This window comes from Mesoplodon mirus, assembly GCF_964341445.2.
Source record: "Mesoplodon mirus genome assembly, chromosome: 13".
Classification (NCBI taxonomy): Eukaryota; Metazoa; Chordata; class Mammalia; order Artiodactyla; family Ziphiidae; genus Mesoplodon; species Mesoplodon mirus.
This window is the reverse complement of record NC_138989.1, coordinates 9,173,609-9,199,007: the sequence shown is the minus strand read 5'-3', so window position 1 is coordinate 9,199,007 and position 25,399 is coordinate 9,173,609. Positions and strand designations below refer to the sequence as shown.

At 46.4% G+C, this 25,399-nt stretch overlaps 1 protein-coding gene across 1 annotated transcript in view; it reads right to left on the bottom strand.

The window, feature by feature from the left end:
• Nucleotides 1–25,399, bottom strand: part of CCDC63 (coiled-coil domain containing 63) — a gene marked incomplete at both ends in the record, with an annotated part of 99,392 nt that overhangs the window by 66,980 nt on the left and 7,013 nt on the right. The window lies entirely within an intron of this gene.

Sequence of the window (25,399 nt, the reverse complement as noted above, 5' to 3'; positions counted from 1 at the left end):
CCCCCTGTGCTTCCTGGACTTGACTGACTATTTCCTTTCCCATATTAGGGAATTTTTCAACTATAATCTCTTCAAATATTGTCTCAGTCCCTTTCTTTTTCTCTTCTTCTTCTGGGACCACTATAATTCAATTTTTGGTGCATTTAATGTTGTCCCAGGGGTCTCTGAGACTGTCCCCAATTCTTTTCATTCTTTTTTCTTTATTCTGCTCTGCAGTAGTTATTTCTACTATTTTATCTTCCAGGTCATTTATCCATTCTTCTGCCTCAGTTATTCTGTTATTTATTCCTTCTAGAGAATTTTTAATTTCATTTATTGTGCTGTTCATCATTGCTTGTTTGTTCTTTAGTTCTTCTAGGTCCTTGTTAAACGTTTCTTGTATTGTCTCCATTCTATTTCCAAGATTTTGGATCCTCTTTACTATCATTACTCTGAATTCTTTTTCAGGTAGACTGCCTATTTCCTCTTCACTTGTTTGGTCTGGTGGGTTTTCACCTTGCTCCTTCATCTACTGCATATTTCTCTGTCTTCACATTTTTTTTAACTTACTGTGTTTGGGGTCTCCTTTTCACAGGCCACAGGTTTGTAGTTCCCATTGTTTTTGGCGTCTGCCCCCAGTGAGTAAGGTTGGTTCAGTGGATTGTGTAGGCTTCCTGGTATAGGGGACTGGTGCCTGTGTTCTGGTGGATGAGGCTGTGTCTTGTCTTTCTGGTGGGCAGGACCGCATCCGGTGGTGTGCTTTGGGGTGTCTGTGAACTTAGTATGATTTTAGGCAGCCTCTCTGCTAATGGGTGGGGTTGTGTTCCTGTCTTGCTAGTTGTTTGCCATGGGGTGAGCTTGCTGGTTGTTGAGTGGAGCTGGGTCTTAGCATTGAGATGGAGATCTCTGGAAGAGCTCTCACCGATTAATATTACACGGGGCCAGGAGGTCTCTGGTGGTCCAATGTCCTGAACTCGGCTCTCCCACCTCAGAGGCTCAAGCCTGACACCTGGCTGGAGCAGCAAGACCCTGTCAGCCACACAGTGTGTGCCAGAGCAGAGATCCCAGTCATGGTGCTGCTGGTGGTCCTGTCTGGCCAGGTAACACAGTTGTTTGGCAGTTTTGACTGATTTGGGTCTCCAGTCAAAGGGCCCTACCAGTGCATTTTACCGCTTCGCTTCAGCAGGAAAGCAAATACGCAGCCTCCGTTCCTGCCCATCCAGGAGCCTGGCCAGAGGGGCTCTGAACTCTTGACAGGTAATTACCTTCTCAGAAGCAGGAAACGTCTTTCTTGGAAGAGGGAAGTATTTATTTTCTGATTTCAAAATTAGCAAATTGTCTTGGATCCCAACAAACTAGCAAGTATCCAACAGGACCAGGAGTGCCCTGGAATTCCACTGGGGATTCGATTTATACAGGATTCATTACATGCTGGATTTATTGCAAGTGCTAAGTAGGAAAAGTCCTGGGGGTCAGTGGCAGTTTATAAGTGGGGGTCTGACCTAGTTATGGAAGACTTCTTGAAGGAAGAGGCATTTGAGCTGAGATGAAGAATAGGTGTTACAGAGGCAGGAAGCATACTCCTAGCAGGTAGGAGTGGGGCTGCCTGGCTGAGCCCCACTATGGGAGAGGGTGTGACTGGAGCTGAGGCTGGAGGCAGAAGGGACTGGACAAGGCAGGTCAGACAGGCTGCAGGGAGGATTTTAGTCCTCATCCTTGCCACCTGGGGAAGCAAGTGGGTGATGTGATCGTATCTGGAAAAAGCACATTAGCCACAGTGTAGAGGATGGATTGCAGGGGGGGCAGAATTACTGACAGGAAACCCCTTAGAAATGATGGCAGTGTCAGCAATAAATTCCCAGGGATCTTACCTGGCCATCCCATGTATCCCAGAATATACCAGAGCATCCCAGGAAAAGGTGCTTCCATGAACCTAAAATACTCATACACCACACCTCCTGCCCCCCTCCCAGTCACTCTCTAGCCCCCTTCTCTGCTTTGCCTTTTTTTTTTTACGGTACGCAGGCCTCTCACTGTTGTGGCCTCTCCCACTGCGGAGCACAGGCTCCGGACGCGCAGGCTCAGCGGACATGGCTCACAGGCCCAGCCGCTCCGCGGCATGTGGGATCTTCCCGGACCGGGGCACGAACTCGTGTCCTCTGCATCGGCAGGTGGACTCTCAACCTGCACTTTCTCTGGTTGCGGTGAGCGGGAGCTACTCTTTTTGTGGTGCGCAGCAGGTGGACTCTTCCCTGCGCCACCAGGGAAGCCCATGCTTTGTCTTTTTTTTTTACTTTCATTGCCATTATTTTCTCTGCTATTATATATTCATTTATTTGTTGTTTACTTGCCAGGTATCTGTCACCCCCTCTAGCACGTGAGCTTCACAAGGGCAGGCACCTTGTCTCCTATCTTCCTTGATATAGTACAGCCCCTGCACCCTGCACAGTGACTGGCACACAGCAGGTGTTCAGTAAAGGCACCGAGTGTGGGTGTGAGTGAATGAGAAGTTGGGGTGTTAGGACAGCTTATGGCGGTGAGCTGGACCCAGGCTGGCCCTCCAGTAGGTGGTGGCAATTAACAAGGCTCTTGGCTCAATCCTGAAATATAAAGACTTGGAATTCTCAGTGCCAGAGAGGGTTAACTTCCTTCTGAGTGGATCTGAAGGCCAGGGAGTTGGGGAAAGGTCTCCATTTGGTATATGAGGACAAAGAAGTAAAATGACTCAGAAGAGATCAGCTCAGAACCAGGCAGCAGGGGTAAGAATGAATTCACCAAAGATGCCCAACTCAGCTCCACACACTCATGGGTTTGTAATAGATAATGAGATGATGATGATGATGATGATGAAGATGATGGTTAACATTAATGTAAGTCACAATGGTATTTACCAGATATTGTTCTGAGCATTTTACTGTATTAACTCATTTAATCCTTACAGCAATCCTATGAGGTGGGTAATGTGGTTATCCCCGTTTTATAGCAGGGAAAGTCGAGGCACAGAGAGGTTAGGCAACTTGCCAAGGTGACAAGCCCCAGAAGTGGCTGAGCAGGGATTGGAGCAGGTGATCCTGGGCACTGTACCCAAGCAAAACGCCTCCCTAACATCCTGCCACCCAGCCAGACACAGTGCCCCAGATGCTTCTGGTCCCAAGACCAGAGTCGAGCTGACCCACTCCTGCCCTCCTGTTTAATGAATTCACGTTCAGACCACAAATTTCCCTTAGTGCATTGTTCCCTGGTGAGTGGTGTGCCCTAATGATTAAGCAAACATGGGCTATGGAATCAGATGGACTTAGGTTCAAATCCCAGCTCAGCCACTTCCTAACTAAGCAGGGAAGGATAAGTGATGTCACCTTTCTGAGCCTCATTTGCCCCATCTGCCAAATGGAGCTAACGATGTTTCACCCCCGGAATGGCTGTGGGGACTGAGCGAGCAAATCCGCCCGAGCGCGCAGCCCCTTGCCTGCTCGTGGTGCGCATGGAGGAGATAGCTTCTCTTTTACTGCTTGCCTACTCTTGATCCCTCTGTCTCCTTCTGCTTCCCGCCAGCTCACCTCCCACCCCAAACCAGCAGCCTGCTCACCGACCTTGCCAGAACTCAAAGTTGGGAGAAATTAAAAGCCCAGTGGGATCCCTGCAGGCTCTGCCAGCCTAACAACACAGCCAATTAAAGAATCTCTTGGATTTGAGTTCTGAGCAAATCGGAGCTTAAAAAAAAGTCCCAAACTTTAAACCCCACTGACGGGCTTCCCTGGTGGCGTAGTGTTTACGAATCCTCCTGCCAATGCAGGGGACGCGGGTTCTATCCCTGGCCTGGGAAGATCCCAAATGCCGCGGAACAACTAAGCCCGTGCGCCACAACTACTGAGCCTGCGCTCTAGAGCCTGAGCACCGCAACAAGAGAAGCCACCGCAATGAGATGCCCACGCACCACAAAAAGAGTAGCTCCCGCTCACCGCAACCAGAGAAAGCGCTCGCACAGCAACGAAGATTCAACGCCTCCAAAAATAAATTAATTAATTTAAAAAAACCCCACTGAGGAGCTAAGTCTGGTACCCCACGAAGCTATTTTTTTTAAGTCCTTTGAGCGTCGGCATTATTGAGAGGTAAGAGTTCTGAGTACCTGCATCTTAGGGCTGCCCAGTCCTCTCAAAGGGCTCAAAGTCAAAGGAGATGTTAAAAATACACGTGCCACAGACAAATGCAAACTGAGGGACAGTCTCCGAACAACTGGTCTAGACGCTTCAAAATGTCAGGGTCATAAATGACAAAAAAAAAAAAAAAAAAAAAAAGTGCTGAGGAATTGTTTCAGATTAAAAGGGACAAAAAAGAAATGACAAATAAAAGCACTGCGTGATTCTGGATTTTTTTTTAAATGGGGGGGAGGGACAGTTAGGGAAATTTGCCACAAACTGTGGATTAGATAATAATATTGTCTCAATTATCCTGAATTTGATAATTATGCTGCAGTTATGTAAGAGAATTTCCTTGTTCTTAGGACATAAGCATCGGTAAAGAGGCATCACGTTTACAGCTTCTCAAATGATTCAGAAAAAAAATAATATGCATATTTATATATGGAAAGAGAGAAATGACTGAGCAAATGGGACAAAGGATATACGTGAATCCTTAGCACTATCCTTGCAACTTTTCTGTGAGAGCGGAATTATTTCAAAGTGAAAAAAAATTTTTAATGCAGATTCCTGTGTTACATTCCCCCCCTCCTGGAGAGCCCAACTCATTGGATCTTTGGAAGGACCCAGGAATCTGCAAGCTCCCCAGAGGATTCTGGCATGCAAGAAGCCTGACTGTAAGTCCAGCTCTGCAGAAAGCTGGGGGCCTTCTTTCCCAGTCAGAGGGCAGAGGCACAGCCCCTCCAGTTTTTACCTTCCTTTCCCCACCTGTTCCAGGCAACAATCAAGGAGCCACTAATGGAAGGTTTTGCAAACCAACAGCATGGGAGGTTCCTCCAGATTTTTGTCAAGAGCAGAGCTTGCTCCGAACCTCTAGCCCACTTATAATTACATGACTTAAAATACAATTTGCTAAAATACAATCTGCTGAGGAAGGGAGATAGAAGAAATAAGATGAGAGTAAGGAAGAAGCCTACCAAGACAGGCTAAAGGGGCACCCTGGGGGACCAGAGAGCTCCTGTGTGTTTGTTTCATCAGGGATCATGATGACATCACTTGGCTTTAATCCTCCTTAGTCATCTTCATTTGGAGACATTGGCAGCAGCTGCCATTTCTTTTTTTTTTTTTTCTTTCAGGGTTTTCTTTTTTTTTTTCTTTTTGGCTGCATTGGGTCTTCGTTGCTACGTATGAGCTTTCTGTAGTTGCAGCGAGCAGGGGTTACTCTTCGTTGCGGTGTGCGGGCTTCTCATTGCGGTGGCTTCTCTTGTTGCAGAGCACGGGCTATAGGCACGCCGGCTTCAGTAATTGCGGCATGCAGGCTCAGTAGTTGTGGCTCGCGGGCTCTAGAGCACAGGCTCAGTAGTTGTGGTGCACGGGTTAAGTTGCTCCGTGGCATGTGGGATCTTCCCAGACCAGGGCTCGAACCCATGTCCCCTACATAGGCAGGCGGATTCTTAACCATTATGCCACCAGAGAAGCCCAGTAGCTGCCATTTCTTAATGCATGGTTGGGACCAACAGCTCAGCTCAGCGTTGGTGTTCAAATATGCCAGGACACTGTCTCGCAAGACAGGGCTGCCTCTCACAAGCAGAGCCTCGGGAAAAGTGATGACACCCCAAAAGGCAATTAGGAGGAAAACAACTTGGGTGGAAGCACAACCTAGACTTTCCAGAGGCTTGCAAACTGCTTTGACCAGGACCCATAATAAGGAATGCATTTACACCACAATCTGGTTCACTCTAACACACACACACACACTGACAGACATGAAACGCTCCATCCTCATCCCAGGAAGGCTTTATTGTCCCATCTTCTGGGAGTGCTGTCTGCAGAGAGCCTCCAGCTGTCAGCCCCTTGGACTGAGTCCCTGCCTTATCTTCATGGAGCCTCCTTGCTCAAAGTCACACCTCTTTCCCGAGGTGGTTCATGTCCAGTGAGGGGAAGATAAAAGCCTGGCCATCTTAGCCCAACTCAGGACAATTTCTGAAGAGCCATTTTAACTCCCAGATTCCCTGTGGGGTTAGTCAAGATCATTGTTAGACCTCCATCCCAGCTTGATCTCTCCCCCTGCCCACTCCTGCTTCTTTCCCCTCCTTTCCACAGGAGTTGATCTCAAGAACACTCCCTCATAAACCTTCCAAACACTGAATTCTGTCTCAGGGTCTGCTTCCTTGGAGAACATAACCTGGGACCCACATAATTAAAACAAGAGTTCAACAAAACCAATATTTATCCTTTCTCTGTGTCATGCATTCTCATATAATCTGTGTTATTTCATTTTTTAAAATGTTGGTCATGATCCAATAAATTGATTTCATGACTCAGCCATGGCTTGAAAATGCTAGTCTGGACTATGCCCATGAAGCATGGAGTATGGTCAGTGTATCCTTTGGGCTGTCCTTAGCTGCAAGTAAAAGAATGCCTGACTAGGGACTTCCCTGGTGGTCCAGTGATTAAGACTCCATGTTCCCAATGCAGGGGACTCGGGTTTGATCCCTGGTCAGGGAACTAGATCCCACATGCCTCAACTAAAGATCCTGCATGCTGCAACTAAGACCCGGTGCAGCCAAATAAATAAATAAATAAATAAATAAAAGAATGCCTGACTAAACATGGATTAAATAATAGAGGTTTACTTTCTACACAAGAAAATATTTGGCAATAGGTGGTTCCAGAGTTTGTTCATGACTCAACACCTTCATCAAAAACCCAGGTTCTTTCCATATTTCTTCTCCACCATCCTTGACATATTGGCCATGTCTTCTCATAGTCATAAGATGGCTGCCATTGTTCCAGGCATCATGTCCTTATACAACCACCTCCAAAGGGGTGGGAAGCATCCCTTCACACATTTCTTTCAATTCAGGAAGAAAAAATTCTGCAGAAGCCCCAGGAGCAGACTTCCCCTTATTTCTCATTAGCCAGAACTGGGTCATTGTTCATGTCTAAGTCAATCCCTGCCATCCAATACCTAAGGTTCCATTAGCAAAAACAAAAAGGCAAATGAAGATTAGTAAACAACCAACAAGGACTGCCACAGTTCATGTCAGGTACCCCATTCAGCCCTTATTTCCTTCTAGGGTCCAATGTCGAAGACCCTGTGGTTGGGCAGAGTCATTGATCTCTGGCAGATTCACAGCAACCATAGCACCATACCAGACATCACTAGTTGATCACAGCAATCTTTCCCACTGAGCAGGAATGTGATTTCACAATGTGTCCCAACAAAATACTCCATGCACCTATTAGAATTAAAACCTGAGATAAAATCTGGTTCCTGCCCTGGCCTCTAGAGCAGAGGATAACAATGGAAGCTGAGGGGCTTCCCTGGTGGCACAGTGGTTGAGAGTCTGCCTGCCGATGCAGGGGACATGGGTTCATGCCCCGGTCCGGGAAGATCCCACATGCCGCAGAGCGGCTGGGCCCGTGAGACATGGCTGCTGAGCCTGCGCGTCCAGAGCCTGTGCTCTGCAATGGGAGAGGCCACAACAGTGAGAGGCCTGTGTACCACAAAAACAAAGGAAGCTGAGATGAGGGAGAGTTAACCAGTTTTTGCTCAGTATTTTCAGAACACTCTCTGACTCACGCATCCTTCCTTCTCTCCTCACTTGGAATATTTCTTCCTTCCCTTGGCCTATCTAAATCCCACTTGTCCTTTAAAGAGGTCCAACTCAAGCCCGATTCCTCCAGGAAGTCTCCCCGGGTATCCCACTCTTGTCTAAAATTATTCACCGAACCCACTGATCAATCTTAACATGACTCGAAGGGGGATAACCAGACATTGTGTGCCTGTTGATGTGAGGCAGAGGAAGCATGCCTAAAGGTATTCTTGCCCAAATAACCAACCTGAATCAAATCCAGCCTCAAGATTAACTACCAGTTTATAAGAAATACAGGAACTAACATTAAATGATACATGGGATATAATGATCTAGAATGTAATGTAGTATAATGACACATGGGATATAAAAATCTAGAATGTCAGTAACTAAAGAAGCAATGACCTAGTGTCTTTAGCAAGTAAATGACATTTTAAAAAGGAGCAGAGGGCTTCCCTGGTGGCGCAGTGGTTGAGAGTCCACCTGCCGATGCAGGGGACACGGGTTCATGCCCCAGTCTGGGAAGATCCCACATGCCGTGGAGTGGCTGGGCCCGTGAGCCATGGCTGCTGAGCCTGTGCGTCTGGAGCTTGTGCTCCACAACAGGAGAGGCCACAACAGTGAGAGGCCTGCGTACCACACACACAAAAAAAAGTCAAAATATATGTGTGAAGCTATGGTTTTTATATGTCTGAAAATTGGCAAAATATCAAAGATGATGGAATTAAATTATGTTGTATTGATGTGCCAGTGATGTCTAAATGAATTTTAAAAAACATGAATAATTAAGAAATTGCTATATATTTATTGCATAAAATTTGTTTTTCTTGCCTTCATTTTAGAAAAATCACTCACCCTATTGTTATAATCAAGATTTTTAAATAATTTCTGTGCTATTGGCAGTAATGATCTAAAGGAATAAAAAATAAATTGAAATTATATATCAAAGAACACAAAGTGTGAATATATTTTCAGGAGAAGTGTAAATTAAAGTAAATTTTTAAAAATCAGCAAATTAAAATTATTTTAGATGTTTTCTAAAGTAATTATTCTAGAATATTTTATCAGTTTTTTCAGTTAAAATTAAATAATTTATTAAATTATCTTTTGAAACCAAAAGTCAAAATGCAAATGGCAAATTAAAATAACGTTTTAAAATAAGTTGTTTAAATAAAGTTACAGGGAGACAGCAGAAGCAAGAAGAACTACAATCCTGCAGCCTGTGGAACAAAAACCACATTCACAGAAAGATAGACAAGATGAAAAGGCAGAGGTCTAGGTACCAGATGAAGGAACAAGATAAAACCACAGAAAAACAACTAAATGAAGTGGAGATAGGCAACCTTCCAGAAAAAGAATTCAGAATAATGATAGTGAAGATGATCCAGGACCTCAGAAAAAGAATGACTGCAAAGATTGAGAAGATGAAAGAAATATTTAACAAAGACCAAGAAGAATTAAAGAACAAACAAACAGAGATGAACAATACAATGACTGAAATTAAAACTACACTAGAAGGAATCAATAGAATAACTGAGGCAGAAGAACGGATAAGTGACCTGGAAGACAGAATGGTGGAATTCACTGCTGCAGAACAGAATAAAGAAAAAAGAATGAAAAGAAATGAAGACAGCCTAAGAGACCTCTGGGACAACATTAAATGCAACAACATTCGCATTGTAGAGGCCCCAGAAGGAGAAAAGAGAGAGAAAGCACCCTAGAAAATATTTGAAGAGATTATAGTCGAAAACTTCCCTAACATGGGAAAGGAAATAGCCACCCAAGTCCAGGAAGCGCAGAGTCCCATACAGGATAAACCCAAGGAGAAACATGCCGAGACACATAGTAATCAAATTGGCAAAAATTAAAGACAAAGAAAAATTATTGAAAGCAGCAAGGGAAAAATGACAAATAACATACAAGGGAACTCCCATAAGGTGAACAGCTGATTTCTCAGCAGAAACTCTACAAGCCAGAAGGGAGTGGCATAACATACTTAAAGTGATGAAAGGGAAGAACCTACAACCAAGATTACTCTACCCAGCAAGGATCTCATTCAGATTTGATGGAGAAATCAAAAGCTTTACACACAAGCAAAAACTAAGAGAATTCAGCACCACCAAACTAACTTTACAACAAATGCTAAAGGAGCTTCTCTAAGTGGGAAACACAAGAGAAGAAAAGGACCTACAAAAACAAACCCAAAACAAGTAAGAAAATGGTCATAGGAACATACATATCAATAATTACCTTAAATGTGAATGGATTAAATGCTCCAACCAAAAGACACAGTCTTGTTGAATGGATACAAAAACAAGACCCATATATATGCTGTCTACAAGAGACCCACTTTTGACCTAGGGACACATACAGACTGAAAGTGAAGGAATGGAAAAAGATATTCCATGCAAATGGAAATCAAAAGAAAGCTGGAGTAGCAATACTCATATCAGAAAAAATAGACTTTAAAATAAAGAATGTTACAAGAGACAAGGAAGGACACTACATAATGATCAAGGGACCAATCCAAGAAGAAGACATAACAATTATAAATATATATGCACCCAACATAGGAGCACCTCAATACATAAGGCAACTGCTAACAGCTATAAAAGAGGAAATCGACAGTAACACAATAATAGTGGGGGACTTTAACACCTCACTTACACCAATGGATAGGTCATCCAAAATGAAAATAAATAAGGAAACAGAAGCTTTAAATGACACAATAGACCAGATAGACTTAATTGATATTTATAGGACATTCCATCCAAAAACAGCAGATTACACTTTCTTCTCAAGTGCGCATGGAACATTATCCAGGACAGATCATATCGTGGGTCACAAATCAAGCCTCAGTAAATTTAAGAAAATTGAAATCATATCAAGCATCTTTTCTGACCACAACGCTATGAGATTAGAAATGAATTACAGGGGAAAAAACGTAAAAAACACAAACACATGGAGGCTAAACAATACGTTACTAAATAACCAAGAGATCACTGAAGAAATCAAAGAGAAAATCAAAAAATACCTAGAGACAAATGACAATGAAAACACGACCATCCAAAACCTATGAGATACAGCAAAAGCAGTTCTAAGAGAGAAGTTTATAGCTATACAAGCCTACTTCAAGAAACAAGAAAAATCTCAAACAATCTAACCTTACACCTAAAGGAACTAGAGAAAGAAGAACAAACAAAACCCAAAGTTAGCAGAAGGAAAGAAATCATGAAGATCAGAGCAGAAATAAATGCAATAGAAACAAAGAAAACAATAGCAAACATCAATCAAACTAAAAGCTGGTTCTTTGAGAATATAAACAAAATTGATAAACCATTAGCCAGACTCATCAAGAAAAAGAGGGAGAGGACTCAAATCAATAAAATAAGAAATGAAAAAGGAGAAGTTACAACAGACAACACAGAAATACAAAGCATCCTAAGAGACTACTAGAAGTAACTCTATGCCAATAAAATGGACAACCTGGAAGAAATGGACAAATTCTTAGAAACGCACAACCTGCCAAGACTGAATCAGGAAGAAATAGAAAATATGAACAGACCAATCACAAGTAATGAAATTGAAACTGTGATTAAAAATCTTCCAACAAACAAAAGTCCAGGACCAGATGGCTTCACAGGTGAATTCTATCAAACATTTAGAGAAGAGCTAACACCCATCCTTCTCAAACTCTTCCAAAAAATTGCAGAGGAAGGAACACTCCCAAACTCATTCTAGGAGGCCACCATCACCCTGATACCAAAACCAAAGATACTACAAAAAAAGAAAATTACAGACCAATATCACTGATGAATATAGATGCAAAAATCCTCAACAAAATACTAGCAAACAGAATCCAACAACACATTAAAAGGATCATACACCATGATCAAGTGGGTTTTATCCCAAGGATGCAAGGATTCTTCAGTATATGCAAATCAATCCATGTGATACACCATATTAACAAATTGAAGAATAAAAACCATATGATCATCTCAATATATGCAGAAAAAGCTTTTGACAAAATTCAACACCCATTTATGATAAAAACTCTCCAGAAAGTGGGCATAGAGGGAACCTACCTCAAAATAATAAAGACCATATATGATAAACCCACAGCAAACATCATTCTCAATGGTGAAAAACTGAAACCATTTCCTCTAAGATCAGGACAAGACAAGGATGTCCACTCTCACCACTATTATTCAACATAGTTTTGGAAGTCCTAGCCACAACAATCAGAGAAGAAAAAGAAATAAAAGGAATCCAAATTGGAAAAGAAGAAGTAAAGCTGTCAATGTTTGCAGATGACATGATACTATACATAGAGAATTTTAAAGATGCCACCAGAAAACTACTAGAGCTAATCAATGAATTTGGTAAAGTTTCAGGATACAAAATTAATGCACAGAAATCTCTTGCATTCCTATACACTAATGATGAAAATCTGAAGGAGAAATTAAGAAAACACTCCCATTTACCACTGCAACAAAAAGAATAAAATACCTAGGAATAAACCTACCTAGGGAGACAAAAGACCTCTATGCAGAAAACTATAAGACACTGATGAAAGAAATTAAAGATGGCACCAACAAATGGAGAGATATACCTTGTTCTTGGATTGGAAGAATCAATACTGTGAAAATGACTATACTACCCAAAGCAATCACAGATTCAACGCAATCCCTATCAAATTACCAATGGCATTTTTACGGAACTACAACAAAAAGTCTTAAAATTTGTATTTAGACAAAAAAGACCCCGAATAGCCAAAGCAGTCTTGAGAGAAAAAAACGGAGCTGGAGGAATCAGACTCCCTGACTTCAGACCATACTACAAAGCTACAGTAATCAAGACAATATGGTACTGGCACAAAAACAGCAACATAGATCAATGGAACAAGATAGAAAGCCCAGAGGTAAACCCACGCACCTATGGTCAACTAATCTATGACAAAGGAGGCAAGGATATACAATGGAGAAAAGACAGTCTCTTCAATAAGTGGTGCTGGGAAAACTGGATAGCTACATGTAAAAGAATGAAATTAGAACACTCCCTAACACCATACACAAAAATAAACTCAAAATGGATTCGAGACCTAAATGTAAAACCAGACACTATAAAACTCTTAGAGGAAAACATAGGAAGAACACTCTTTGACATAAATCACAGCAAGATCTTTTTTGATCCACCTCCTAAAGTAATGGAAATAAAAACAAAAATGAACAAATGGGACCTAATGAAACTTAAAAGCTTTTGCACAGCAAAGGAAACCATAAACAAGACGAAAAGACAACCCGCAGAATGGCAGAAGATATTTGCAAACGAATCAACAGACAAAGGATTAATCTCCAAAATATATAAACAGCTCATGCAGCTCGATATTAAAAAAACAAACAACCCAATCCAAAAATGGGCAGAAGACCTAAATAGACATTTCTCCAAAGAAGACATACAGATGGCCAAGAGGCACATGAAAAGCTGCTCAACATCACTAATTATTAGAGAAATGAAAATCAAAACTACAATGAGGTATCACCTCGCACCAGTTAGAATGGGCGTCATCAGAAAATCTACAAACAACAAATGCTGGAGAGGGTGTGGAGAAAAGGGAACCCTCTTGCACTGTTGGTGGGAAAGTAAATTGATACAGCCACTATGGAGAACAGTATGGAGGTTCCTTAAAAAACTAAAAATAGAACTACCGTATGATCCAGCAATCCCACTACTGGGCATATACTCTGAGAAAACCATAATTCAAAAAGACACATGCACCCCAATGTTCATTGCAGCAGTATTTACAATAGCCAGGTCATGGAAGCAACCTAAATGCCCATCGACAGATGAATGGATAAAGAAGATGCGGTACATATATACAATGGAATATTACTCGGCCATAAAAAGGAACAAAATTGGGTCATTTGTTGAGACATGGATGGATCTAGAGACTGTTGTACAGAGTGAAGTAAGTCAGAAAGAGAAAAACAAATATCATATATTAACGCATATATGTGGAACCTAGAAAAATGGTACAGATGAACCAGTTTGCAGGGCAGAAATTGAGACACAGATGTAGAGAACAAACGTATGGACACCAAGGGGGGAAAGCGGCAGGGGGTGGGGGCGGTGAGGTGTGATGAAATGGGAGATTGGGATTGACATATATACACTGATGTGTATAAAATTGATGACTAATAAGAACCTGCTGCATAAAAAAATAAATTAAATTAAATTAAAAAATTTTTTAAAGAAAGAAAAAAAATAAAAATAAAGCTACAGGGACTTCCCTGGTGGTCCAGTGGGTAAGACTCCATGTTCCCAAGGCAGGGAGCCCGGGTTCGATCCCTGGTCTGGGAACCAGATCCCACATGCATGCTGCAACTAAGAGTCCACATTCCACAACTAAGAAGGCTGCATGCTGCAACTAACGATCCCTTGTGCCACAAGTAAACATGCCGCAGGTAAGACCCAGCACAGCCGAAATAAATAAATAAATAAATATTTTAAATAAATAAATAAATAAATAAAGCTACAAATATGAATTTTTTAAATTTAATTAAATCCCAATAAATATTAAAAAATAAAACTGCTAAAAATCTTAGAGTTCAAATGTCTGGAAGTCAATGTAAAGAAACGTATCACACTTCATGCATTTTACATTTGGATCTACATATATTCAAATTTAAGAGTAATATGAATCATTAATATTTCAAAATGATCCTCTGCTACTGTGTTAGTTATATATTGCTGTGCACCAAATTACCATAAATTTAGTAGTTTAAAACAAGACAGATTTATTATGTCACAACCCAGTTATCCAGACTCAGCTTAGCTGAACCCTCTGCTTCAGAGTCTCTTATAAGACCACAATCAAGATGTCAGTCAGGGGTGGGGTCTCAGCTGAGACTCAGATGAAGAAGGACCTACTTCCAAACTCACGTGGTGGTTCAGGACTCGATTCTTTATGGGCTGCCAGAGTGAGAATCTCTGCTCCTTCCTAGCTGTTGGCTGGAGACCATCCTCAGTTTCTTGCCATGTGGGCCTCTCCATATGGTGGCTTACTTCATCAAAGCCAGCAAAGGAGGGTCAATAGGGAGAGTCTGCAAGCAAGACAGTAGTTACAGTTTATGCGGGGTAATCACAGATGTGAAATCCTATCAGCTTGGCTGCATTCTGTTGGTTAAAAGCAAGTCACAGATCCTGCCTACACTCAAGGGTAGAGGATAACACAGGAGTATGAACACCAGAAGGTGAGAATTGGGGGGGGGGGAGTGGAATTTTAGAGTCTGTCTCCCACAGTGGCCATGCACGGTGCTTGCAAAGATTACACTAATGTGTGAGTGCATCCAGAGCCACAAATTGGAACACAAGGAGAAGCCTGAGAGTTCTTTATGCATTTATGCTACCAGAGAGGAAGGATTTTGCAAGTTAATACATTGTATTTGCTCTTCTCTAAGTGCTTCCAATTCTCAAATTATCCCTGCACTAGAACCAGAACTAGAATGTTCATCTCCAATGTTGGCAGCAGCACTACCCATGAACCTTCACTGCATTCAGACACAACTGTTATTTTGAGGTCACAGTCTAAGAGATGTGGAGAAGCTTTTCCTGGGGGCCTGAATGATGATATTCAGGAGAGTACATGTTTAGGACTACAGGTTGCTCTGTGACAGCCCTGGGTGCCAGACTCCAAGTGACAGACATCTCCATGTGTTTTTAATAAATTCTTTCTTTCTTTGTGTATGCTTGTGATATTTGGGGCAGCTTGAGCATCCTAACATGGCAACTGGAGTCCCCCAGAAAGAATAATCCAAGAAAGAGAGAGAGAGCAAGGGAGAAGCCACAATGTCTTTTATGACCGAGTCTTGGAATTCACACACCATCATTTTTGCAATATGCTTCTAGTTACACAGGTCATTCCTGTTCAGTGTGGGAGAGTTCTACACAAGGGTATTGTGGGAGGCAGAATTCTAAAATAGCCCCTAAGACTCCCACCCCTTGGTGTGCATGCCCTGTAGAATCTCCTCCCCTTGAGTGTCAGTGGGACTTGTGAATATAATGGGATTTCACTCTCTCGCTTATGTTACATTATTTGGCAGAAGAGATTTTGCAGATATAGTTAAGGTCCCTGATCAGTTGGCTTTCAGTTAATCAAAAGGGAAAATACCCTGGGTGGCCTGACCTAATCAGGTGAGCCCTTAAACGAGACCAGAAAGATTCAAAGCAAAAAAGAAAAGAAAAAGAAAAGATTTCTCCTGCTTGCTTTGAAGAAGTAAATAACTATGTATGAACTACCTGTGGAGAAGGCCATTTAGCAAAGACCTGATAACAGCCTCTAGGAGCTGACAGCGTTGCCCTGTCAACAGCTAGCAAGAAAATGGGGACCTCCATCATACAACCATAAGGCAATGAATTCTGCCAATGTTCCATGAGCTCAAAAGAGGACTCTGAACCTCAGATAAGATCACAGCCCCCACTGACACCTCAATTTCAGCCTTGCAAAACCCTGAAAAGAGGACTTCTGACCTACAGAAACTGTGAGAATAAACAGGTGTTGTTTTAAGCTGCTAAATGTATGGTAATTTGTTACACAGCAGTAGAAAATGAATACCAGGGTGAACATCAGAAGGCAAGAATTATCGGGAGCCAGCTTGGAGACCGGCTATCAGAAGCTGATGTTGTTAGACTTTTAATTTTTGTTTTTTCTCATTGGTGTCCACTTTTCTTCCCTCTCTTATGCATAAGCTTCTTTACACTTCACTCATTCACTCAGCTACTCCTCTCTTGATACCTTCATTGCAGAAACAATTCCTGATGCCCTACTCTATTCACATCCAGTGCTGGTCACTGGGGACAAAGAAGGGAGTCACATGTGTCCCCTGCCCTCCAGGAGCTCCAGACGGGAGCAAGAAGCATTCCATGGTATCCCTTAGCCTTCTTAAATCTACTCCCAACATAACCCATATGTGGTTCAGACCCCAGGACCCTCCAAAAACCAGTTTCAGCACATTGTTCCATCACCAAACCACAAATTTAACCCCCAAGGCACTGAAGTGCAGCAGATTTTGCTGAAGTTTCCAAGTAGAGACCAAGGATGGTATTATATCACATATTACAAGCCAAATGTTATCAAACTTTATATTAAACTTCTTTCTCCTCAAGCTCTGTGATTCAGAATGTCTTCTCCCAATCCTCCCCTGCTAAACATCTTTATTACTCTGAGAAGTTCTTTTTGAGTTTTCATATTCTACTTGGCAAAACAAAAGCCGCGTCAGAAACCAAACCAATATGAATGTGGGTGAAAGAGGGGTTTGCTTCTCTGGTTCTGCAGGCAGTTACACCCTAGCTCTTGTGACCTTGAATGGGGTACTTGCTGTCCCAGTTTCCTGGCCTGCATTCTGGTAAAGTCCCCAAGGGAAGAATGGAGGCTTCTTGGGGACCCAGCCAGGCTTTTGAATTTCTTGGAGGAAGGTGTTAGGTAAACAGCAATTCCAGGTAATGCTGTCTGAGGGCCTTCAGACTGAGGGCATTGGAGCAAGTCAAAGGCCCTGTGGACAGCATCTAAGATCCAGCTTCCAGAACACTACAGTGACCCCCGCCATGGGGTCCCTCTGGGTTTGAGACTGAGGGCCCCTCTGGGTTTGAGACTGAGTAGCTGGATATCCTGGTCATCATTCTGGAAGCCAGTCCCCCCTGCCCCTCGGTGACATACATCCTCATCATCCTCTCTCGATGAAGGGTCTGTCTTCACTCGCTCCCCACACACTCTCATCCAGGCTTGTGGCTTTAATACCCTCCTTATGATGACTCATCAGTCTCCTGCTCTGCCTTCTCCCCTGAGTCCCAGACTCATTATCCAGCTGCTAACTGATACATCCACTGGGATGTCTACTGGGCACAGCAAACTTCCTGTGTCCAAAATGGAACTCTACTTCATCCTCCTCTCTCAACAATGGCCCTCAGGAAAACCTACTTCTCCCCCATCTTGCTCATCTCAATAAATGGTTCCCTCATCATCCACCTAGTTGCTCAAGCCAGAAACCAAGGAACTATCCTTGATTCTTCTCTTTCTCCCATCACCCAACTGTAATTCATCAGCAAATTTTGTTGGCTTTCCTTACTAAATATATCCCCAGTATGTTTTCTTCTCTTTGTCTCCATGGCTCCCACCTTGGTCCATGTCACTGCCATCTCAGGCCAGGGACCGCAGTTGCCTCCTCACCATGCTGCCTGCTTTTTCTCCTGCCACCTCACCGTCTATTCTCCACACAGTAACCTGAGAAAATATTACTCCCCTACCTAAGCCCTCCAAGTCATTATGTGGCTGTCAAGCCCCTGCGTGACCTGGCCCCTGCCTAGATCTTGAATTTCATCCCCTCCTACTGTCCTTTGTATTCTACTCTAGCCACACTAGCATTCTTTCTGTCCCCTGAACACATCAAGCTTGATCCAACCTCAGGGCCTTTGCACGTGCTGTTTCCTCTGCATGGAATCCTCTCCTCCCTACCACTTATTTATATAGCTGGCCCCTTCTTGCCATTCAGATCTCAATCCAAAGGTCACCTCCATACACATCTGGTCCTGTCCCTATCTAAAGTTGGCCCACCCGTCTTCCACATCTTGTTATGTTTCCTCCACAGTTCCTATTACTACCTAATTATCTTACTTTTGCTTGATTGTCTTTCCCACTAGAATTTCACTCCAAGAAGTCTCTCAGGTTCACTGTCCCATCTCTAGTGCCTACACCAGTGCCTGACAAACAAGACCTCAGGAAATATCTCTCAAATTCATTCATTCAGTCAGTCAGCACATATTTATTGAGTGCTTGCTGCACAGTGATTCAGGGAGCCCCAGGATACAAGGGGAACCAAGAGGTCTGGTGTTGGTGGGTTCAAATTCAGGCTTCACCGTTACCCAGCTCTGACCTCCTCTACCTGAGCCTCTGTTTCCTCATCCATAAAATGGTATACATGGAACTGATTAAATTTGTTATAAGGCAAAAAATTAAAAAAAAAAAAGGTATACATGGTAGAATTGTTATGAACTAACTTGTAAAAGCCTACCAGACAACCTGGCACACAGTACGTATTTATTAAATGAGTACTTTCATCCCATGACCAAGGGTGACCCTGTCTGCTAGAAAATGTGGGCACAGGCCTGGGGGCTCTGAGACAGCTGTGGAACAGTTGGATGCCCTCAGGGGAGAGGGATCAAGAACAGATGTGGGCAGGAGGACTCTCAGGCCAACTGCTGACACACTGGAGCCCAGGAACAAGGGGGACAGGACCATAAACAAGCCAGGGCATCTTTTTGAAATAACAGAGAGAGTGAGGACAGCCTTGAGGCCACAAGACATCTCCCAGGGGCCTCCCGCGTTCAGCCTCTGAGACTCCCAGTCAGGTCATGGAACATTTCCAGCCCTCAGAGCCCTGCCCCCTGGTCAACCTAGGTGTCCACCGGCCAGGGGCAGAGAGAAGTCTGGCAGGGACTAAAAGATGCCAGGCTTCTGGGCAAGGTTTGAAAACAGAACTTGTCCTTCCCTTCAATAGAAAACTGTGCAGTCACAAAAAATGAACGAGGATGCTCTTTATGCACTGATGTGAGTGGTCTCTAAGAGATGTTGTTGAGTACGGAAAGATAAATTTTTAAAGGATTAAAAAAAAATGTACACGTGTCTGCTCGTATATCCAGCCACTGTCTCTGGAAGGATGCATAAGAAGTTAGTGATGATAGCTTTCTCTCCAGAGTGGAAATGAGTGCTTGAGGGATGGTTGAAAGGAAGACTTCACTAAAATGTCCTCTGCTTAATATTTGAGAAGGAAAATGGTTTACCCCTCCTCTTCCACCAAAGGGAGTGAGGGATAGCATACTTCTTCCAGAATGATCTATCTAAAAAGTAAAGCCTGTTCTATTGTTCCTCCTTATGACCCTCCGCTGTTTAAATCCCTTCAGTGACACACAGTTGAACATATCATACAACCTCAAAAAAGAGTATTTGTTGAATGAGTGAGTAAATGAATAAATGCACGAATAAACCAGATGTTTTCTCTCTTGATCATTATGTACTGATATGGAAAAATGTCCATGTTAAGTGAAAAAAGAATATTGCGGAATATTATGTCAAGAATGATTCTATTTTTTATAATTATATATACATAAATTATACTGCAGATTATATTTCTATATACATAAATTATTATATATGTATGTGCTATAAGTACATACATATTTATATATACATAAAATTATATTGCATATTAGAATATGCATTTATATATCCATATATATTAGTATTTACATGTGTATGTATATGGTTATTGGCCAATAAACAGAAAAAAAACTAGAAAGACCCCAAATTTGCTGGTTCTATATCTTTTTTTTTTTTTTTTGTGGTACGCGGGCCTCTCACTGTTGTGGTCTCTACTGTTGTGGAGCACAGGCTCTGGACGCGCAGGCTCAGCGGCCATGGCTCACGGGCCTAGCCGCTCTGCGGCATGTGGCATCTTCCTGGACCAGGACACGAACTCGTGTCCCCTGCATCGGCAGGCGGACTCTCAACCACTGCGCCACCAGGGAAGCCCGCTGGTTCTACATCTTGATCTTAGTGATGATTAAACAGGTATAAAGATGGGTAAAAACTCATCAATCTGTACTTAAGAATTGCACATGTTCCTGTATATAGTTATATCTCAATCTTTTAAAAGGAAAAAAGAGATCTTCCCCCAAATATTATTAGATATCGTCTCCTGGAACAGTTCGGATTATGGGGGCTTTGATTTCTAATATACATCTGGATATTTTACAACAAGCACACAAGTACAAATCCTTTTAAAATATGTATACTTTTTAATTCATATTTTATTTCCAACTCTTTAGCTTAACATGCAAAGCCTTTCACTTCTTTAACTACCTCCACCCTTTATTCCAACCACATCAAACTGCTTATGCTCCCCAGTGTGTCGTGCTGTTTCTTACCTCCAGGCCTTTACGGTTGCTGCTCTTTCTTCCTGAGATGCCCTCTCCCACTTCCTCAACTCCTCCCACCTACCTAAGTCCTTCTAGTCATTTAAGTCTCAACCGAAATGTCACCTCCTCCAGGAAGGCTCCCTTGACTTCTCCAGGCTGGGTCAAATGCTCTAGAAACACTTCAGAGTTGCCTCTGTCAGTCTTGACTTACTTGTCCGTCTCACTCATCCAACCTTGAGGCAGAGACTGGAGTGATATGGCCACAAGCCCCAGGGTACCTTGGCACATAATTTGAAAATTGTTGCTCTAAACAATAAACTAAGAGACAGAGGCCAAACCTGGTCAAGTAGTGGTGGAATCAGGAAAGGGGTTGGTGTTTCCATGCTGAAGTCCATTGAAGCACAGTCAGAGCAAAGCTATTTGCAGAGAGAAGAAAAAGAATCAAAATATAGAAAGAAAGCCAAGAGGCTCCACAAGGAGCAAAAAAGAAAGAGCAACCACCTGATGCAGTACTGCCTGCAGAAGGACTCCATCATCTCGCCCCAGAATTCATGTCTGACATTGAACTCCTGATCTGTTGCCCTAAACCAGCCCCTCCCATAGTCTTTCCTGCAATCAGGGACTGGCAGCAGCTCCATCCTTCTAACTGCTCAGGCCAAAACTTTGCATCGTCCTAGATTCCCTTGTTCTTTCAAATCCCAAATCCAGTTTGTTAGCAAATCCTGTCATCTCTTGCCTCCAAAAGATGTCCAGAATCTGAGCATTTCTCCCCATCTCCACGCTACTAGCCCAGCCACCATTGCCTCTCACCGGACAAGGCCACAGCTTCTTCACTGGTGCCCCCGCTCTGCCTGGTCTGTTCTCAACCCAGCAGCCAGAGGGATCCTCTTAAAATATAACTCCATTAGGGGCTCTAAACTCCGATGGCCCCCATCTCGCTCAGGGTCGAAGCCAAAGCCCTTAACATTGCCATGAGGCCCTATGGGAGGTGGCCTCAGGGACCTCTGACCACATCACCCACTGCTCTGGCTCTTCACTTCATTCCAGTCACAACAGCCTCCTCATTGTTCCTCAGACATGCCAGGCACAAGCCTGTCTCTGAACCTTTGCACTGACTGTTCCCACTGCCTGGAACATCATCCCCCAGACATCCTGATGGCTGGCTCCCTCGCTTCCCTCAGTCTTGGCTCAAATGTCACTTTGCCAGACCCCTCATAAAACAAAAACAGCAACCCCACCTCCCAGCACTCGATGGCCCCTCACTTTTGGGAGGAATCACTGAGTTCTAGGACCTGAGACTCAGTGCACTCACGTACAAAGAAGTATCTTTGCAGAATTCATTCCTTTTTAACACAACATTGTAAATCAATTATACTCCAATAAAGATGTTTAAAAAACAAAAAAAAGAATTCATTCTTTTTTATCACCAAATATTTACTGACCGTGTATTTGAACTGGGCAGTGAGGTCATGGTGGCTGCTTCCGTTTAAAGCTGGCCTCCTCAAATGACCCAAAATTGGTTATCTGGGGCTATGTTCCCCAGAGAACTGTTCTCCCTCCCTATCCTTTACTAGGGAAGGATAATTTCTGAGGTGCTTGTGACCGCCTGGAAATCCTGAGGCAGGTTGCCTGGGAAGTCCCATCACAGGTCCAGTCACCATCGGGCAATCCCTGGACTGGACCCAGCGGTCACCCTGCCCTGTCCTGCATATCCAGCTGCCGCTGTGGACTGCTGGTGGCAAGCCTGACCCAGAGAGGCACTGACCTCCTTTAGTCTGTGGGTGGCCAGGGAAATCCCATGGGGTTGGCTGCCAGGGCCATGAGGAAGAAGATAAGACCCGCTGGAATGCAACCAGATTTCTAAGGATTTTTTTTCTTTTTCTTTCCTTTTTCCTTTCTTTTTGGTGGGGAGGCTCCCTCTCACCCTCCCCTCACCCGGGCCTCCCTCACCCGGGACTCCCTGTCACGTTCCCTCACCCGGGGCTCCCTCACACCCTCCCTCACCCGGGCTCCCTCACACCCTCCCTCACCCGGGCTCCCTCTCACCTTCCCTCACCCGGGACTCCCTCACACCCTCCCTCACCCGGGGCTCCGTCTCACCCTCCCTCACCCGGGGCTCCCTCACACCCTCCCTCACCCGGGGCTCCCTCACACCTTCCCTCACCCGGGCTCCCTCTCACCTTCCCTCACCCGGGGCTCCCTCACACCCTCCCTCACCCGGGACTCCCTCACACCCTCCCTCACCCGGGGCTCCGTCTCACCCTCCCTCACCCGGGGCTCCCTCACACCCTCCCTCACCCGGGCTCCGTCTCACCCTCCCTCACCCGGGCCTCCCTCACCCGGGACTCCCTCTCAAGTTCCCTCACCCGGGGCTCCGTCTCACCCTCCCTCACCCGGGACTCCCTCTCACCCTCCCTCACCCGGGGCTCCCTCACACCCTCCCTCACCCGGGCTCCCTCTCACCTTCCCTCACCCGGGGCTCCCTCACACCCTCCCTCACCCGGGGCTCCCTCACACCCTCCCTCACCCGGGCTCCGTCTCACGTTCCCTCACCCGGGGCTCCCTCACACCCTCCCTCACCCGGGCTCCCTCTCACCTTCCCTCACCCGGGGCTCCCTCTCACCTTCCCTCACCCGGGGCTCCCTCTCACCCTCCCTCACCCGGGCTCCCTCTCACCTTCCCTCACCCGGGGCTCCCTCTCACCCTCCCTCACCCGGGCTCCCTCTCACGTTCCCTCACCCGGGCTCCCTCTCACCTTCCCTCACCCGGGGCTCCCTCACACCCTCCCTCACCCGGGCTCCCTCACACCCTCCCTCACCCGGGGCTCCCTCACACCCTCCCTCACCCGGGCTCCCTCTCACCTTCCCTCACCCGGGGCTCCCTCTCACCTTCCCTCACCCGGGGCTCCCTCACACCCTCCCTCACCCGGGCTCCCTCTCACCTTCCCTCACCCGGGGCTCCCTCACACCCTCCCTCACCCGGGCTCCGTCTCACCCTCCCTCACCCGGGGCTCCCTCTCACCTTCCCTCACCCGGGGCTCCCTCTCACGTTCCGTCACCCGGGGCTCCCTCACACCCTCCCTCACCCGGGCTCCCTCTCACCCTCCCTCACCCGGGGCTCCCTCTCACCTTCCCTCACCCGAGGCTCCCTCACACCCTCCCTCACCCGGGGCTCCCTCTCACCTTCCCTCACCCGGGGCTCCGTCTCACCCTCCCTCACCCGGGACTCCCTCACACCCTCCCTCACCCGGGGCTCCCTCACACCCTCCCTCACCCGGGGCTCCCTCACACCCTCCCTCACCCGGGCTCCCTCACACCCTCCCTCACCCGGGGCTCCCTCACACCCTCCCTCACCCGGGGCTCCCTCACACCCTCCCTCACCCGGGCTCCCTCACACCCTCCCTCACCCGGGGCTCCCTCACACCCTCCCTCACCCGGGGCTCCCTCACACCCTCCCTCACCCGGGCTCCGTCTCACCCTCCCTCACCCGGGACTCCCTCACACCTTCCCTCACCCGGGACTCCCTCACACCCTCCCTCACCCGGGCTCCCTCACACCTTCCCTCACCCGGGACTCCCTCACACCCTCCCTCACCCGGGGCTCCCTCACACCCTCCCTCACCCGGGGCTCCCTCTCACCCTCCCTCACCCGGGCTCCCTCACACCCTCCCTCACCCGGGGCTCCCTCACACCCTCCCTCACCCGGGGCTCCCTCACACCCTCCCTCACCCGGGCTCCGTCTCACCCTCCCTCACCCGGGACTCCCTCTCACCTTCCCTCACCCGGGGCTCCCTCACACCCTCCCTCACCCGGGGCTCCCTCTCACCTTCCCTCACCCGGGGCTCCCTCTCACGTTCCGTCACCCGGGGCTCCCTCACACCCTCCCTCACCCGGGGCTCCCTCACACCCTCCCTCACCCGGGCTCCCTCACACCCTCCCTCACCCGGGGCTCCCTCACACCCTCCCTCACCCGGGGCTCCCTCACACCCTCCCTCACCCGGGCTCCGTCTCACCCTCCCTCACCCGGGACTCCCTCACACCTTCCCTCACCCGGGACTCCCTCACACCCTCCCTCACCCGGGACTCCCTCTCACCCTCCCTCACCCGGGGCTCCGTCTCACCCTCCCTCACCCGGGCTCCCTCTCACGTTCCCTCACCCGGGGCTCCCTCTCACCCTCCCTCACCCGGGGCTCCCTCTCACCCTCCCTCACCCGGGGCTCCCTCTCACCCTCCCTCACCCGGGGCTCCCTCTCACCCTCCCTCACCCGGGGCTCCCTCACACCCTCCCTCACCCGGGGCTCCCTCACACCCTCCCTCACCCGGGGCTCCCTCTCACCCTCCCTCACCCGGGGCTCCCTCTCACCCTCCTTCACCCGGGGCTCCCTCACACCCTCCCTCACCCGGGGCTCCCTCTCACCCTCCTTCACCCGGGGCTCCCTCACACCCTCCCTCACCCGGGGCTCCCTCACACCCTCCCTCACCCGGGGCTCCCTCACACCCTCCCTCACCCGGGGCTCCCTCTCACCTTCCCTCACCCGGGGCTCCGTCTCACCCTCCCTCACCCGGGACTCCCTCACACCCTCCCTCACCCGGGGCTCCCTCACACCCTCCCTCACCCGGGGCTCCCTCACACCCTCCCTCACCCGGGCTCCCTCACACCCTCCCTCACCCGGGGCTCCCTCACACCCTCCCTCACCCGGGGCTCCCTCACACCCTCC